Source organism: Nothoprocta perdicaria, unplaced genomic scaffold, assembly GCF_003342845.1.
Source record: "Nothoprocta perdicaria isolate Ctin4 unplaced genomic scaffold, notPer1 scaffold_20, whole genome shotgun sequence".
NCBI classification, from domain to species: Eukaryota; Metazoa; Chordata; class Aves; order Tinamiformes; family Tinamidae; genus Nothoprocta; species Nothoprocta perdicaria.
In genome coordinates this window covers 2,060,980-2,069,423 of record NW_020455205.1, presented here as the reverse complement: position 1 = coordinate 2,069,423, position 8,444 = coordinate 2,060,980, and the positions used below count along the sequence as shown (strand labels likewise).

General features: G+C 45.0%; 1 long non-coding RNA gene across 1 annotated transcript; it reads right to left on the bottom strand.

Annotated features, from left to right (window-relative positions):
* Positions 1–721: 721 nt before the first annotated feature.
* Positions 722–8,250, bottom strand: LOC112946260. Its single transcript, XR_003249195.1, has 3 exons — positions 8,142–8,250; positions 2,933–2,935; positions 722–732 (listed from the first exon to the last, which is right to left on the bottom strand). It is a non-coding gene; the product is annotated as an uncharacterized LOC112946260 (long non-coding RNA).
* Positions 8,251–8,444: the final 194 nt, after the last annotated feature.

The window sequence follows — 8,444 nt, the reverse complement described above, 5'->3', positions numbered from 1 at the left end:
GCATGTGGAACAGGGCTGGAAAGCTCTGGAAGGGACTGTGGGCAGAGCCAGCGCCGTGGGACATGACTTGTGGAAAATGTGAGGGGCTCAGCTTGGTTGCTGCCTCCAGCGAGTTACRTTAGTCTGATTGCGTAGGTAAGCTAATGCAGCTCTAAGTATTTAAGTTTATGAAAGTATTGACTCCCTGTTCCTTTCATTTAGTTCTTYTCCTTGGAATATGCCTGGGTCAATCCAAACTGCAACAATTCTAGTAATTTTCAACTGCTTTGACCCATAAGTCTTTTTTATTTTCCATCTCTGCTGCACTGTTTTTAATAATGTTCTGTATGCCAAGATCTCAGGGAAAAAAAGATTAGTGTATTCTTTGGGTATGATAAAGAGAATATTTTTGTTCAGAAGTGTGTGATGAGAAGCATTGTGTAGAGAATATTTTCTCACATTAGGCAGCTATCTAGTGGATTAAACTCTCTTGCAGAGCTTTGATCAGATGTTTGTGGTGTCAGGCTCAAGGGCTGGTGACGACTGCTCAGTAAATCCTCAAGTGTTTAATGCAACCCTGAAATAACAGTTTGGGACAAGGATAGTTTCAAGGTAGATAGGGTGGGAAGAAAGGGCCCTGAGCAGGAAGAATTTTTGACAGCAAAGCCGGTGCCAAGGAGCAGTGCTGTGTTTCTGTGTTCCCTCTTTGTTAGAGATTTCTCTTAGCAGATGAAAGGAGATTGTGTTTTCTCTCTGATTTTAAACCCAGTGATATGCCATGAAGACACTTCTTACCCACACACTGATTTAATGAATCTGTAATTTTAGGCTTGTCTGTTTGGAGGGAAGGGATTTTCCAACATTTCCCGGGAAGAGTTTCTGAAAAGCAATAGCTGTAATGTTAAAAACCTCTGGCACTTTTTTTCTTCCTCACAGGCAATAACAGGAGCTTTCTTGCGTCTCTAGCAGTGTTTAATTGCACCCGAGTTCTTCCCGACTGGCAAATGGCAGCTCGTCTGCACGGCAGAGGCTCTGGCCTGGTCAATGGGAAATGCAGCTCGTGTGGGCCCGGATTGTCTGGGCTTGGCTGTGCAGCCTGTTGGGTTTTTCTGTTCTCCTTTGGYACTGCAGAAGATGGTTAGAGAGGCCTGAAGTTGGGAAAATGCCTTTTTTTCCCCCATTTTATATGGGCTKTGTGCTCCAGTTGTCTTGCAGTGGAGCCCTGCGTCCTGGGCAGGGGCAGCACAGTGGAAATGAGGCCTGGTGTGTCTCTGTTCATGGAAAGTTTCCTTATTCTTTCCATTGCTTTCCCCACCAGGGTGAACACACGTGCAGCCTTCTGTCGAATAGGGACATCTTGGTGCCTGGCCGGTCTGGATTTCCTTTGGGCATCCTACAGCCAAGGGTCCTGTTTAATAACAGCTGCCGAATTGGAGGATTTGGTGGCGTGTGCCCTTTGGCAGGGAATTGGGGAGAGATTTTTCCCCGAGCATCAAGTTCTTGGTCACTTGGGAGCGCAGTTCTGAGCTTTGCCGACACCTTCTCAGCACAGATGAACTGCAAGGCCGATCCCCAGCACGTCCCCTTTGGAGGCCGGATGCTTTGGGTGGGTCGGGATGGTGCCGGTTACCTCCCGGCTGGGGATTCCCAGCGGTCCGGCAGCTGCTGGGGTTGGTGTAGGAGCCCGCAGGGGCTTTGCCCCTGGCCCTGCCTGCCCAAGCAGCAGTGTGGTTCCCTTCTTTGCAGTAACTGTGACCTTCAAACTCGCTCATGACAAGCGCTAGACTCGAGATTGTTTGAAAGTTAACAATTTCAAACTAATGTGACACTTCTTTCCTCTCTCCTGTGGACATTCTCTAGGCAGCTGTTGGCAACCTGTTAGCCCTCAGATCAAGCCCTGCTGACAGTCCTTTTTCTCCTTCTCCCTTCTTTTCTCTTTTTAATCCCCTCTTTGATTCTCTGTTTCACTTTGAGGGCAGAGTAGGCGCCCTGTTTCAAACTAGAAGAGCTCCAAGACTGCCTGACATCATCTGAGCTGCATTTTGCTGTGCACTTGTCACTTGGCAGGCACCAAGACCGTCTCAGTGGGGGCTTTTTATAGTCATAATTAAAATAATAATAAAAAAAGTCACCACCCACCCAATACACTCTTATTTTTGTTGCAGCTGCTGGGGAATTTGAATGTCTGGGCAGACTGGGGCTGACTGAAACTCTAATCATTAGTTTGCAAAATTACTTCTGATGTATTTTAAGCAGCTCCAGAGTTTCTGTCAACATGACTGTGAGACTGTTTAAAGTGCTTTGCTTTAATGSGTCCCAGAATCCAGGCAAACATTCAGGTCAGTTTAGTACCAGGCTTTTCCCAGGTAATTAGCAGGTAGAATTACCTGGTAGCAGCCAGTGCTTCTCCCTGTGATCTGTCTGCAGAAGCTGCAGCCGAGCCCTTCCCATCTCCAGCGACCCTGCAAACATGTCTGATTTAATGTGTCAATAGGGATTTCCTTCCTGTTTTTTTCATTCCTGATGCCAGGTTGTGAATTTTCCTTTCAGAAGGCCAGACTCCAAGTGAGATGGATATATTGAACATGTGGATTTCAAGGAAATGTTTTTCCCAGCAACTGTAAATGTGTAAAAGTACTCAGAGCTCATTCTCCTCTCCACATGACTTTTCAACAGGTTAAATAAATGCATGTAGCAGAAACTCAACTCTATGATCCACACTTACTAGGGCTGATGAACGCTGGCCTGGCCGGGGTGTTTCCTGGCCAGCAATGCACCATTCCAGGAATTCTGGATTCTTTGGGGATGCTCTGGTGCTCTCCAATGCTGACTTGATTATTTTAACTACTGGTGAGACACATGTGGCTTTGCAGTCTCCCTCGGCTCTGTGCTTGCAGCAGGGAGGGAGCAGACGTGCTGGGCCGTGGCGCGTGGCCGCAGGACGTGCACAGACCTTCTTCCATCGGCAGGTTCAGCGTCGTGGCAGCGACTGCCCTGGGGAACGGGGCATCAGAGGCTGTTGAGCTTCCCAGACTGCCTGATTCTCATAAATAACACTTTCTTTTCYACCCTGTTGCATGGGGGAGAGGAGTGTTGTCCTTTTCTGTGTCAAAAAAGTCGTGTTCTGTGTGGGGGAAAGATTATGTCCTACTGGTAAAGGGCGTTATCCCAAAGGTTGGGTAGATATTTGTATTATATATCTCTGTGTATTTGTAAACAGTCCTTTGAGTCCATCTGTGTGATGCTGGAAGTTAGTGATGTTTCTTGAGTCTCCTRGAAGACCACTGGCATCCCTGATGTACGGGGAAAATTAGAAATAAACCCATCTTGGACAAAGCTGTTGAGTGTTTCAGAGCAGTCCTGGAAACTCGACATGCAATATTCTTACCTGCCCAAGTTGAAGTRTTTGGGAACCAGCGGGCACTGCAGCAAGGGTTGTTAGCTGAGGGGTCCAGCACAGCAGCAGACCCGCATCTGATCATCTCTTCATTGTGGCATCTTCTCTTCTTCTTAGAAAAGCATCCTTTTAGCAGAATAATTAGTATAGACTTTAGAGGACTGTGTTTGCCATTCACAATTCTGTTTTCCTTTTCATAACTTAAAAGTCCCAACTTAAAAATGAATCTTTGATGTTCCCCTATGCTGCTTCTGGTGGTCAACTTTCGTGTGTGACTTTGTAGGTGAGAGRCAGGTATCAAGGTTAAATGATAGTGGCAGAATATATAGTGGACATGAGCCGTATGTTCATGAGTTTAAATTATGATTTTGTACAAAAGAAAGGTGTTTGGTCAGTTTGAAAGATTCTGCTTTTTTTTAGCAAACAAAATTGGATATAATCAATAAACTACCTCTTATTAAAAAAAACCTGTTTTGCATTTTGGGGGCCTTAAATATATGCAATATATTTCCTTCTAATAAGAACCAGATTCTTATTAGAAGGAAGACCTGCAAGTTTCATGGAGAACACACTCCAAACTGCCTCTCTATTCAGCAGATTAAAATTTGCAGTTCTCCTGTAGCTTAAATGGCAGTCACTAAATCCTCAGGTAAAGCCTGTAACTCTTCRTATAAATTTGATAACGAGAGGAGTGTGCTACCAGCACCTCTGCAACACGAGTAAGCCGCGCTGCATGACTCCACCTATGATGGAGATTTTGACATACCCGGTGGCAACCTGACAGATATGTCATAGTGTCTAATCCCCCAAAGCCCTTTGAAATTGGGTGTTTCTGAAAGACCAGACTGGGAAACACGCTGCTCTTTTATGAAGCCTTTTCCCTCCGCGCCTCAGCAGCAGCGCGATGCCCGTGCTGCTCCCGGGTCAGATGTTGGCCAAGTTTCCCATGCAGGTGAGCACTAACTAGCCTGGCAGCTCTGTTTTGTTGGCAAGGAGGAAAAATGCACGCAGTTTGTGTTTTTAAAGGATACATTTTATATGAACTCTATAGAATATAGTTGTTCTTGCTTACAGTTTGTAAATATTGGAGCTGTGGATTTAGTTGGGAGTTTTATTTTATCCTATATCCTCTTTTGCTTTAAGGGTACGACTCTGGCGTGTTCCGACCTCAATATTTTGACCTTAGAGAAAACAGGCAACATTAGTATTGGTTTGTGATAAGTTCAGAAAGTATTTTGGAGTACAACTTGAAATACTGGTAGTAGCAGAGAAAACCAACTGCCTTCCTGGAAGTGATTTTGACAAAATGACCCCCCGATTTAAATGCAGGCAGCATCTCTAGTGCTGAGATCTGCCAGCATCTGTCTATGCCAGACTGGTGGGAGACTGAGAGGAGGTTTCCTGAAACATCCCTGTCTCTCGCCCGTATATTGTGCTCGGTGGCGTCTCCGTTATTTGGACGACATCCACAGTTGGTAAAAAGAGAAAATTGGGCCAGTTTACATTCTGTTGCAGAGCAGCTTCCTGGATGACGATAATTTCCAATCAAAGTGCCCTGGATTACTCCCTGCTGTGAGCTAATAGGGTGCTAATTAGCATATTTCATTTATTTACTTAAGTGGGATAAAAACAATTGGGCACAGGTCCCATTTACAATGGTTTCCTGGGGAAGCTGCAAACTGCTGTAAGTGCAGCCGGGCTGCRTTAAAAAGATATAAGCTCCCATAAACCTAATGTGCAGGCTGAACACACGCCCGCGTGGCTGCCCGATCTCTTGTACCTCGAGAGTGGCTTAGAGCATTAAATAAAGCTGTATTTCTGTTTCCTTTAAGTCTTCAAGTGGGATAAATGACTCTACGGCAGCGTTTCTGCAACTGGTGGCAGCACTGAACATGTGTTGTGCTATGGGTGGCATCAAGCTTCCCCCTTCCTTCTCGGTGTTGCCTTAATTTCTTGTGACCACTAACAGTGTGGAAGGCTCATGAAGGTGTTTGGTTACCCATGGACTTTGTTGTCCTACCATTTTTTTCTTCTGTTAGGTTAAAAGAAGCAAATAACTACTGTGGTGGAAATRAGTAGTTCCAGTTGATCTGAGGATTCATGAGGATGATGTGATTCCTGAGGTTCTCTAATCTTGAATTGCTGAAGTTCCCCGTCCCAAACCTGGGAAACCCCCCAAAGGTGGCTTGCCCTGCAGCCCACCACGGCCGCTGCTGCCTCCTGCCCTCTGGAGTCTCTGTGCCGTGTTCTACTTCCCCGTTATTTGCCTGGTTTCCAAACCAAATGGTTGCTACAGAGAATTTGTTTTGTCTTTCTCTTGCCCTAAGCTCCCCTGTGTTGGCAAACAATGAATTTGGAGCCATTGCCTACTGTTCTGTTCTGATCGAATTGACGCTCCAGAAGAACATTTCCCCTTCATACCTGTAGTTATAAAACAGATTTAAAGCGTCCAGGGATAATGGTTTATAAACCAATTAGAGTACATAAAGATTTGAGCACTGGGAAATGCTGCATCTTATTTCAATCTAATAAGACTTATTCCCCAGGAGGCACTTTTTTGTGGTGTTTGTGCGGAAGCTGCATATCCTAGAAAAGYATCCTTTCCACCATTCAGTGCCTGACCTCCCGCTGGATGTGGAAACATTATTAATCTCTTCTGATGTGGTGGTATCACCGGTCTCGAGAAATGGAGAGGTGCCAGCTTTTGGGTGCTATCTGTAGATCTAACCATCAAGTTGGGTAAACATACCATAATACATTCCTTGTTTCCATTCTCCTCAAACCTGCTTGAATGCTGTGAAGAGCTGAACGGAGCCACTTGTAGGGGGCTAGCCCCACAGTTTGAGTGATTTATTATCTGGTTTCATAGGTCAGATATGGGCACAAATTCAGGAACAAGTAAAACTAAAACAGTTTCCACGAGGCTTGTGCATTCATGACCACGGACCCAGGAGCGCGGCTGTTGACCTGTGTGCAGCAAAAGCTGCTGCTCGTGTCTCAGGCCCATTTGGACTCCATTAGGGGCCCAAATTCCCCGTGATGGTTCTGTATAATTTCAGCGTACACCGTGCTGGAAAGCTCATCAGTGGTGAGTGAACCAATCTGCTGGCAATCTTGGTCACAGCAGGTGAGACAGAAATGGGTCTGTAATTTGTAATCATTACTTCTCTGCCTGAGATTAATCCTGGATCACCTACGGTGACAAAGGATGCCTCCTGGCCTCGGGAAGGACCCTTCTCCACTTGAAGGCCACTGAGGCTTTCGGTTTGCAAAGCACGTGTTGTCTTGACCATTGCTTGTTTTCATGTCCTGCCAACTTTTTCTTTTGCTCTACCCCTCTCTACAAGGCTGAATCCTTCAGAGTGTTTACTTCAAGTTGTCTTMTTTCTCAGGACTATGAAAGAGATGGGAGCGTGGTGGGATGGGATGGGAACCGTTACAGTTTTCCTTTTGTTATATTTACTCAGAAGGGACAAAGAAGTGATATAATGCACAAGTAGTTCTGGGAAGTGAAAAGATGTAGGTTTCTTAASACAGGGAGGTTCTACATACTGCCAGCTAGTTGATGTAAGGAATTTGGTCTAAAGATTCAGAAGATCTGAGGTGGCCTGTGAACCAAGGCCCTGAGGGCAGGGCAGCTCAGCTGCTCTGGCACTGCGATATGGAGTAAAAAAAAAAAAAAAGGAAATGCGCTTTCTGAAGCCTCTGTATTCAAAACCATTTTTTAACTGACCTCTTTAAGGTCTTCTCAAAGCTCCTACAGCAATGTTGTTTAGGAAAAGCTGCCTCTATCCCTGGCCATTGGTTACGTATCGTTGACCAGGGTTTCACTACTCACTGTTCCTGCTCGTGCCCCTCTTGGGGTGCCCTCATATGGCCGGAGGGGATATCTGGACTGTTGTCTCCTCAGACTGTGTTTTTTCCAATGCAAAAAGCTTTTAGTCAAGATCAGAATGGCTGCTTTAAGGATAGACTTCAATAAGARGAAATAACAAGAAAAAAAAAAAGAGAGCAAGATACGTGAATAGTTTGCAAGGACAGCTGTGAGATACCAATATTGAAAACAATAAATGTGGTCATAGCATTCATCAAACATAGCACTTCCAGGAAAGGTAGGGAGGTATTAAAAGCATTTTACGTTTCCTATCACCCCTTGATTCTCATCAAGAATAATAATTTCAGACTAGGAGAGCAGCTTTTGGGAGTGCTTAGGGCAGTGGAAAGCCTCTTTTATGACAAGCAGGAAGGAAAAAGAGCTGAAGGACGGTGTTGAGATGCGGACAAATAGAAATAAATGGCCTGCAATTAAATTGCAAATGGAAGAGTTTTTAACCGTTATATTGGTGACTGGATTGAATAATCCAGAAGGTCTTTTCCACTGTATTTCCTGTAGTGATGCTTTTTTTAAAAAAGCAATCATCTAAACCATTTTTAGGGGGGGGAGTTTGGATAAAATGTTAATGTTTTGAGATCTCAGTTTTCAAATAGTAAATGTATGAATTAATACACAATTAACTTAGAACCAACTTAAGAATTTTTTTCAAATTTCCAAACAAAAATTTGGGTTGCTTTTTGAATAGGTGGTTCTGTTTTCACTGCGAATAGTTCTCTTGAGCTGTGAATACCAAATTATGGAGCCTACTCGAAAAAGGACGGCCTGAAATACCTGGAAGAACTCTTATGTAAATTACTGATCGTGTCGTTGACCACTTTAATTGAGAAATCTGGTGAGTCTGTCGTGTGCCGGTTTCAAGGTAGTAGTAACAAAAGTTCTTTTCAACTTTCCCTTACGGTACTTGTTGACTATCGGTCTCGTGCCCGTATTTAGCCTTAGATGGAGTGTACCACCYGCTTTGGGCTGCATTCCCAAGCAACCCGACCTGGACGAGGGCACGGAATGCACCCTTAGCAAGTTTGCAGATGACACCAAGCTGGGTGGAGTGGCCGACACTCCGGAGGGCTGTGCTGCYATCCAGAGGGACCTGGACAGGCTGGAGAGTTGGGCAGAGAGGAACCTCATGAGGTTCAATAAGGACAAGTGCAGGGTCCTGCACCTGGGGAGGAATAA